The following is a 9,647-nucleotide window of genomic DNA, read 5'->3' on the forward strand; positions in this document are numbered from 1 at the left end:
TAGAACGCTGCCTTGGGGGACACCACTATTAACAGGTGCAGGATTTGATAGGGTGCTGCCTATTTCGACCACTTGTTGCCTGTTCGACAGGAATGCAGTTATCCAATTACGGAGGGGTCTGGAGATTATCATGTCCTATATCCAAAAATGACTAGACTGCTCAGCGCAAACATTTTTTTTTCTTTTTGACTACAAGTCAAAAGGCAGAATCTTCAACACTGTAAGAAAATCCAGTTGTTGCAGTTTATACATTGGGGTTTGATGGCTTAATCTGTGAATCAACAAACCAACATTTAAATAAACCATGGCTTTCCCTTGGCATGACATGCGGCCTTCTCAGACTTTCCCAAAGAAAAAGGGTAAGAAAGGAAATGAATGGGAAGTTTTATGAGTAAGAAAAACACACCCCTACGAGTGGAGAGCTAATCTCTAATTTTTTTTATTTTAATATTGCGACAAATCAATGAGAATTACAATTTCGGAAAGGTAGAAAAACGCTGAAGCTGTTTTTCCAGAGAAAGAAAATGCCTGCAAACAGTGGTCTCAAACTGACCAAAGGATATTAGTCTATTTCGACAACAATTGCAATTGCAGCCTTTGGGTGGGATTCTCGACCTCATGTCAGGAGATGGGGCACAAAATTTGCTGGGGCAGGACATTTATACCACATTCATTGTAATTCCATAATAAGGGGATGAAAACTTACATGGACGGCAGTTAATAATTCGAATTTAGCCCATAATTTCTCCTGTTAAAAAATATAGATAGATGGCAACTTTGAGAAGGACATTAAGAGTGGCAACAGAGAGGTATAGAATTTTTGCAGCATAAATTTAGTTGTGGGCTCCTCGATGTTCTGTGAGCTTGGTGGTTTTCCTGTAGACGTTTCGATACCAAACTAGGTAACATCATCAGTGCTTAAAGGGAGGGAGACTGACCCCAACCTGATCTTTCTTAAGACCTTTGCCAGCTACCTTTGATTTAATTTGGAGAGAATTTTCACAGGAAAGATCCCAAGGATGCATGGAAGGAAGAAAGACACCTGAGGCCCAAGGTCCTTCTTCTCCAGAGTGAAAGCCAGGCATTACAACAATGGAAGAGCCACGTTGGCTTTAGAACACTGAAGCTTTTTAAATGTGAATATGTAAGTCCCACGCAGGACTGACTTCCCTTCAAGGTCGCAAACTGATCGGCTGACACAACCTTTTCCAGCAAAAGGGATTTTTGTACCTAAAGCAGAAGGAAACAGTGATTTATTTTATGGGCTTGTTCAAAGTATTTCTACATTTTCCTCTCATCAAATGTATGAACAATTTCTAAACTAAGGGCAGGAGCACCAATCAGTGGTGGGTTTCAAAAAATTTTACTACCAGTTCTGTGGGTGTGGCTTGGTGGGTGTGGCAAGGCTTGGTGGGTGTGGCTTGGTGGGCGTGGCAGGGAAAGGATACTGTAAAATCTCCATTCCCTCCCCAATCCAGGGGAAGGTTACTGCAAAATCCTCATTTCTTCCCGATCAGCTGGGACTTAGGAAGCAGAAAATAGATGGGGGTGGGCCCAGTCTGGATTTTTGGTGATCCCCTGCGTTCCATCTGCTTTTGGCACACGACGACAAAAAGGTAACTGGTGGGCCCAGTAGGCCCATTTTTCACTTTCCCCAGGCTCCAGAACCTTTCTTGGAGCCTGGGGAGGGTGAAAATGGCCTTCCCCATCCCCCCCAGAAGCCCTCTAGAGGCCGGAATTGTCCCGTTTTGCTGAATTCCGGTGGACTCACAAGGCCCAAAAATTAGCTGGCCGATGCACGCATGTGCGCTGAAGCTGAGTAAGGGCAATGCTTACATGCCATTTGTGGCACGCATGCCATAGGTTCACCATCATGGATATAGGGTTTCCTATACTGAGTTGGAATAGAAGACCTCAAAGGTCCCTTCCAATTCTATTATACTGTTTGTATGAAGTATGTTTTACTCAGATTTGGAGTACAAAGCTACTGCATAATGTAGCGTTGGTTCATATATATATATATATATTTACAATCCATATATCTGACTCCCTGAAATTCAAGAGGTGTAAAAAAAAGTCTATCTTTTTAGTGCTGTTGTAACTTTGAATGGTCACTAAATGAATAGTTAAAGTCACGGATTACCTGTATATTCTAATCAACTGAGGTTTTGTGAATGGTTTTGTGAGTGGTGGGATTCAAATAATTTAAAAACCAGTTCTCTGCCCTAATGACCAGCTGGGTAGGTGTGGCTCGGTGGTCATGTGACTGTGTGGGTGTGGCCAACTCAACATTACGTCGATGGGTGCTTCACCTTAGCTGTTACAATGTAATAAGGGTTAACCAGAGAGGCAGTTTCTGTAAGGAGGGCAATAAAGATTAGGCTAGAAACACCACCAGAACATTTCCTTCCTGCCTTCCTTACAGGATTAGCCCTGTAAAGTGGGGAAAAAAAACAAAATAAGATTTCTTCCAACAACCAGTTCTCGGAACTGCTTAGAAAGTTAACAACCGGTTCTCCCGAATAGGTGCGAACTGGCTGAATCCCACCACTGACACCATCATATCTGTAACATGTTCTTAGCATTCCGTAGCTTTTTAAAAAAACAAAAACTGAAGATACTGGCTGGCTTAATATAGCTAACAGGAAAGAGAGTTTAAATAGAAGAGGAACAATAAAGACAGCTTACCAGATCGCATACTGCTTATTTCTCCATTCACTTCAATACAGTTCACTAAATCACCCATACAAAGCACTTCTCCTTTGCTTGTACAGTTATCGTAACCTGTTCTGAAACATTTTGGGCAAGATTTCCCATTTTCATAGATGCGCATGCTATCTTCTGCAAGTCACAAAATAAGTTCATGTAGCAAAAGAATTAATTTTTTATTATTATTAAAAAGTTTTACAAAGTTTTTACAAATTCTCCCTCCACCCTTCCCTCATCCTCTCCCCCTCCCCCTTCCCAGCTTCTCCCAATCCCCCCAGACACACCTCTCGGACTTCCTGGAGCAAAATACAGGATATAACATCTAACAATCATAAACTAAACTACGCTAACTATCCATAAACTCCCATCCCTCCCCTGGAACCTTAACTCCCTTCTTACATTAAAAAAAAAAAAATACAGATACAATTCTTACATTCTATTCATTCAAAAGTTATATGATACTGCTTGGTCTGATATCTATTTTGAATATAATCAATTCATCTTCCATTCCAATATATATCTTTCTTGTGAGCGGTCTTTCAAATACGCTGAAATTTTTATGATCTAAATTTGCAACTTTTAATATCCACTCTTCAATAGTAGGTAATTGTTCCTTCTTCCAATATTCTACTAATAGCCTAGCGGCTGATATTAAATTTAAAATCAATTTACTCTATTACCGTACAGTCTGTAATTATGCCCAGTAAAACAACTGCGGGTAAACTTTATCTTCTTTCAAAATATTTTGCATAATCCACCAGATTTTTATCCAAAATGATTTGATTTTTACAAGTCCACCATATATGATAATTAGCATCACACAATCACATCTCCAACATTTAGCTTGTAAATACACTAGTTTTTAGGCTCTAAATGCCATCTATAAAACATTTTGTAGAAATTTTCTCTTAAATTTTGTGCTTGTGCAAAAGAATTGATTTAAAGCACTGATCAACACAGCTTGTTTTCCCTTTCACTGACTTTTTTTTATCCCTGGGGAATCTGCTAAACAGTAGAATAATTAGATTTCTAACCATTTTGGCTTTTTGATGTTCTGATGTCCCTTGAGCTCTCCTGCCCAAATATTTGGGTATTCTCTTCCAAATGTTTCTAACACTATCCAGTTATCTCTCCTTTCACAATTAAGAGTAGCTTTTTGAGATGTTTTTTTTTAATTTAATTTTGTCACAACAGTATACACAAACATTGTCATAAGTAAAAAAAACATATCATGAAGAAAATATATATATATATCTAAGTAAAGAATATGCATCAGCTATATTGGACTATACTGGACTAGGTTTTTTAAATTTATATGGGTTTTAACTGGGTTTTATTGTGTATATTGTTATTTTTAACTATTGGGCTATGTTGAATAAGTTTTTTAATCTGATGTTTTATTTTGTATCCTATATGTATTTTTATTTTGCCTGTGAACCGCCCTGAGTCCTTAGGAGATAGGTGTATATAAATATGAATAAATAAATAAATAAATAAATAAATAAATAAATAAATAAATATTAATTTGATATAATGAAGGAACAATAGGACAGGAACGGTAGGCACTTTTGTGCTCTTATGCCTTTATAGTCCTTTTAGGAATGGGGTGAGGTCAATAGTAGACAGTTTTGGTTGAAGATTTTGGGATTTTGAGAGACTATGGAGTCAGGTAATGAGTTCCAAGCATTAACAACTCTGTTGCAGAAGTCATATTTTCTGCAATCAAGACTGAAGCGTTGACATTAAGCTTGAATCTATTTTTGCTCTTGTAATATTACATTGAAGCTGAAGTAGTCAGCATTAAAGATTAGAAAGATGTCATTGGAATTTTCCTGTACATAGATTTCTTATGTCAACCATCCCAATAGAAAAGTGCCAAAAGCAGAATGAGATTCAAAGGCTTCAAAAAGGTTTACATACCTGCAAGGCCATCGGGGCAGTATGTGTCTGGATCATCGCAAACCTGAGAATCAAACTCAAAAATAAGTCTGTCTCCAAAATTGAAATGGAAGGCGCCCAAATGATTTGCAGAAGCTACAGGTTTTGGCCAAGGATTCGGATAAACCATGCTCTATTGAGAAAAATATAATGATTAAGGAATGTAATCAATTGAGGATCACATGGCTCTGTTTTCCAACCAACACTATCAATGGAATCAGCCAAATGTCATACTCTGAAGCTTCTAACATTCATTTGGGTTCCTTTGTGGCCTTGTGAGATACTCACCCCACCACCCAGTCCCCAGCTGACACTGACCCCTAAAATGAAAATTCTATTAGTTTTTCCCTTTGTTGGTTTTCAGAGTTCAGTGAACCCCTCAACATGAATAACTATATTGTTATAGTGCTTTTACAGCCCTCTCTAAGCAGTTTACAGAGTCAGCATATTGTCCCAACAACAATCTGGGTCCTCATTTTACCCACCTCAGAAGGATGGAAGGCTGAGTCAACCTTGAACCTGCTGAGATTTGATCTGCCAAATTGCAGGCAGCTGGCAGTCAGCAGAAGTAGCCTGCAGTACTGCACTCTAACCACTGCACTACCCTGGCTCACTAAACAAGCGGTTAAGAATATTGGGTGAATACCAGCCAGTGACTGGTATAGTGCAAAAACACTCACTGAATATCTATGGGTACTTCCCAACTTTCATGCTGTACAGGCACCACTGAAGATAAGGATATGCCCCAGTGAGCATCCTGAAACACCCAGGTGTGTTGCAGCATTAAAGCAACCTTCCTGTTATTGTGTCAGCTATACACAATGGAAGAATGGGATGTAAAAGAGCTATATGCAAAGTTCTCACTGCAGCAGTTAGCCCTCACAGCTGTTAACAAATTAGCCCTATAACAATTATGTATTGAATGGAAAGAATAGAATTGACATTGGCGAGTATCTAATCAGGCATTCGCTTCTAGGGAATCCCTGACTGATGGGCCATCCAATCACTGTTAGTGAAAGATATCCATCACAGCTGACTCTACCATGACAATTTTTTCCATTGTTGAATAGTGCAGGAAGAAATCTGGTTCAGTTCCAAGCCAGGAGAAAGACACTGGAGACAAAATGAAGGCTGCTTTGAAAGAGGGTTTAATGATGAAGCAGAACCACCAGCAGTCCTGGGTTCTGATCACATGGAGATGAGAATGTGAGGTTTTTCTACTTTCTCTTGGGCTTTGAACATGAACTTCCTGTTCCTGGGCAAGAATACGTATTTTATTGGCTGTTGTCAGACTCCCATGTGGCCATGTAGAAGAAATCCATGATTTCTCATCCTGTCTTTTGGTATAACTCTAACATTTCTGCTTCACCTTCTAAAAGGCAGCTCTTCAAACACCTGAAAGTAGTTATCACATCGCCCCAATCTTGTTTTGACGCCCCTTGATAGAGGACCTGAGATTGAGAAAGACATGGTCCACTATAAGGGTGAAAAAGGGATTTTTATACACCCAAACACACCCAAGTACCTATACATGGATAGACATACTTTAGATCAATATTCTCTAAATTCTTGGAGCTGAAGTCCACGTGTCTGAAAATCGTCACATTTGAAAAACTCTGCTTTATATGAAACCAAACTATTGTGGAGGTAGATATGTCCATATCATCCAAATCAACCTAATAAAAAAGATGAACATAAAAATGAATCCACCTACCTCTCGACAACTTGGCCCTAGAGATAATACCTACGCACTTTTCTCCATCTGTGCAGTTTCTTTCCTTGTTACTGCAGTAAATTCCTACATCATTGAAGCACTCAAGACATTCTAGAGAGAATGGTAAGGATAAAAGAAATACATTTGTTTGAGACGCCTTCAGATTTCAGTTGCGATACAAATACACTTTAATACTGAAGTGGACACTAGACCTCTTCCAATTTTATTATTCCCATCCTAGCAGAAGGCTGGAAAGAAATTCCCTAAATGGTTTAGGATGAAACTCTAATCACAGAGAGGAAGACAGCCATGCTTAGGGTGGAATGAGAAACCATCCTCAAAAAATAAAAATCAGAAACTTACAAACAGACATGTGCTTTTAGTGACACATGCATACACACACAGAGAGAAATACAGAGAGATATTACACCAGGGGGGAGCAGAAAGATACCCGCAGATGAACACACCTGGCTGAATTGCATATAACTTTCTTTGAAAAGAAGATAAAACAAGCCAAGTCAAACCATTGTAACTATCTGCCGAGGTTCTGACTGCGCTCAACTTAGCTCGAATTCCATTGATTTGCATTCTCTTCCATGCAAAAAGTTTCTGCCTAACCCAATCTGAATGATTAATTTTATGAAATGCTCCGACGGCCAACACCGTTCCACGTTCAGAGGTCTAACTCAATCCACATTTCAGTATGTGTTCCAATATTGGTCCCGGATTCTTTGCTGCCTGAACTTCCAACTAACCCTGCTGGCTCAAGGAATCCCATTCCACCTTCCTTGCTTCCCCCCATCCATCCACTTGAAGGCCACCTGAAGTTGGTCACCTTAGCGGGCTTGCCTTGGAGACCCTATTCGCTTGATGCAATCTGAGAGGAAGAAAGAACTGCCTAACACAAAACATTGGTTGTCCGCTAGAAAAGAGCTACAACTGCATCAGAAGACAATAAATTAATTCAAAGAACCCCAACGTACTTGTTGCCTCTGCGGATCTTGCCACAGGAAGGAGGAAGATGGTGAAGATGAAGAGCACAAAGGCAGCCATCATGCTGCTGTTCAGGTCAGTCTGGGTTCTGTGAGATGGAAATCTTTGAGTGAGGTACTTATAGGCAGGGAGTGGTTGGGAGCCCTAAGCCTCTTGGCAATAAAGGACAACAGGGTTCAGAATTCAGTTTATCTCTTAATAGCAGTTATATTGTCCAAGGACATCATAACGGTGATAACTAATTACATCCGTAATACCACTTTGTGCAACTCTGTAATAGGTCCACCTGGGTGGACCTATTACAAAATTGCCCTGTTCAGGGAGTGGTTGAAAAATCCCAGGTAGTTGGGCTTATGTGTGTGTGTGTGTGTGTGTGTGTGTGTGTGTGTGTGTGTGTGTGTGATGCACCCAGGGAGGACAATTTCTTCCAGCAACTCTGGTGTTTAATTTTTTATTATTACTTTATCATTAATCGAAAATAATGAGAAAGGAAGAATGTCAGTCCTGGAAGCCCTCTTTTGCATTGGATCTTCAGGCCTGCCACATTTAGTGCTGTGGGAATCTGGGAGGGGGAGATTGTATGGAGCAGGGAAGATATGTAGTCATAATAACATTCCTTTCTCAGAGAGTCGAGGACATCTTGCGCTGCATCTGGAGTGGTGTGACTGGGAGGCATCTCCAGTTGGGACGGTGCATTGATTGGGCCATATGGTGGACATGTAGGTGCTGGGCAGGGACTTGGACTTTTCTATGGGTGAGGAAAACCTGGAGGGTTTCCGATTCGGGTTCTCCCAGATGTGCCAATTTGACATCTCTAATAAAATGGAACTTTGAGGAACTTCTAGGCTTGGAGTCTTCTTTCGTTGGGCATGTTACTTGGAACCCAGACAAAGAGAGGAAAAAAGAAAGAGGAAGAAGAAAGAGGGAAGAAAAGCACTGAAGTTTTTAGCGCAATAGAATAAGATAGTAACATATCTTAAAACATTTGATGAACAGTTGCAGGAACTGGGCATGGCTAGTTTAATGAAAAGAAGGACTAGGGGACACATGATAGTAATGTTCTGATATCTCAGGGGCTACCACAAAAAAGAGGGAGTCGGGCTGTTCTCCAAAGCACCTGAGGGTAGGAGAAGAAGCAACGGATGGAAACTAATCAAGAAGAGAAGCAATTTAGAACTGAGGAGAAATTTCCTGACATTCAGAACAATTAATTAGTAGAACAACTTGCCTCCAGAAGCTGCGAATGCTCCAACACTGGAAATTTTTAAGAAAACGTTGTATAACCATTTGTCTGAAGTGGTGTAGGGTTTCCTGCCTAGGCAGGGGGTTGGACTAGAAGACCTCCAAGGTCCCTTCCATCTCTGTTAGTCTATTCTATTCAATACAGTATATAAGGTACTCACCATTTCAGTAACATCCAATCACAGTTGAAAGATATCCATCACAGGTGACTCTACCTAAGCATCTAAGCATTTTTCTCCATTTGTACAGTTTCTTAAAGTGCTACTACAGTAAAGTGCTCCATCATTGAAGCACTCAAGACATTCTAGAGAGAGTACTAAGGATTTTAAAAAAAGGAAATACATTTGTTTGAGATGCCTTCAGATTTCAGTTGCGATATAAATACACTTTAATACTGAAGCGGACACTAGCCCTCTTCCAATTTTATTATTCCCATCCTAGCAGAAGGCTGGAAAGAAATTCCCTAAATGGCTTAGGATGAAACTCTGATCACAGAGTGGAAGACAGCCATGCTTGGGGTGGAATGAGAAACCATCCCCCAAAAATAAAAATCAGAAACTTACAAACAGACATGTGCTTTTTAGTGACACATACATACACACAGAAGGAGAAACACAGAGAGCTATTACACCAAGGGGGAGCAGAAAGATACCCGCGGATGAACACACCTGGCTGAATTGCAGATAACTTTCTTTAAAAACAAGATAAAACAAGCCAAGTCAAACCATGGGCTAACCCCGAAGTAGCAGTAAGGCAACGACAGTAAGAAATGACTGTAACTATCTGCCGAGGTTCTGACTGCACTCAACTTTTAGCTCAGATTCCATTGATTTGCATCCTCTTCCATGCAAAAAGTTTCTGCCTAACCCAATCTGAATGACTGATTTTATGAAATGCTCCGACGGCCAACACCGCTCCACGTTCAGAGGTCTAACTCAATCCACATTTCAGTATGTGTTCCAATATTGGTCCCGGATTCTTTGCTGCCTGAACTTCCAACCTACCCTGCTGGCTCAAGGAATCCCATTCCACCTTCCTTGCTTCCCCCCAT

At 40.3% G+C, this 9,647-nt stretch overlaps 1 long non-coding RNA gene across 1 annotated transcript; it reads right to left on the reverse strand.

Annotated features, from left to right (window-relative positions):
• Positions 1-465: 465 nt before the first annotated feature.
• On the reverse strand, positions 466-4,696 carry LOC131204728 (uncharacterized). Its single transcript, XR_009156628.1, has 3 exons — positions 4,630-4,696; positions 2,689-2,841; positions 466-1,230 (listed from the first exon to the last, which is right to left on the reverse strand). It is a non-coding gene; the product is annotated as an uncharacterized LOC131204728 (long non-coding RNA).
• Positions 4,697-9,647: the final 4,951 nt, after the last annotated feature.

This window comes from Ahaetulla prasina, chromosome 10 (genome assembly GCF_028640845.1).
Source record: "Ahaetulla prasina isolate Xishuangbanna chromosome 10, ASM2864084v1, whole genome shotgun sequence".
NCBI lineage: Eukaryota > Metazoa > Chordata > Lepidosauria > Squamata > Colubridae > Ahaetulla > Ahaetulla prasina.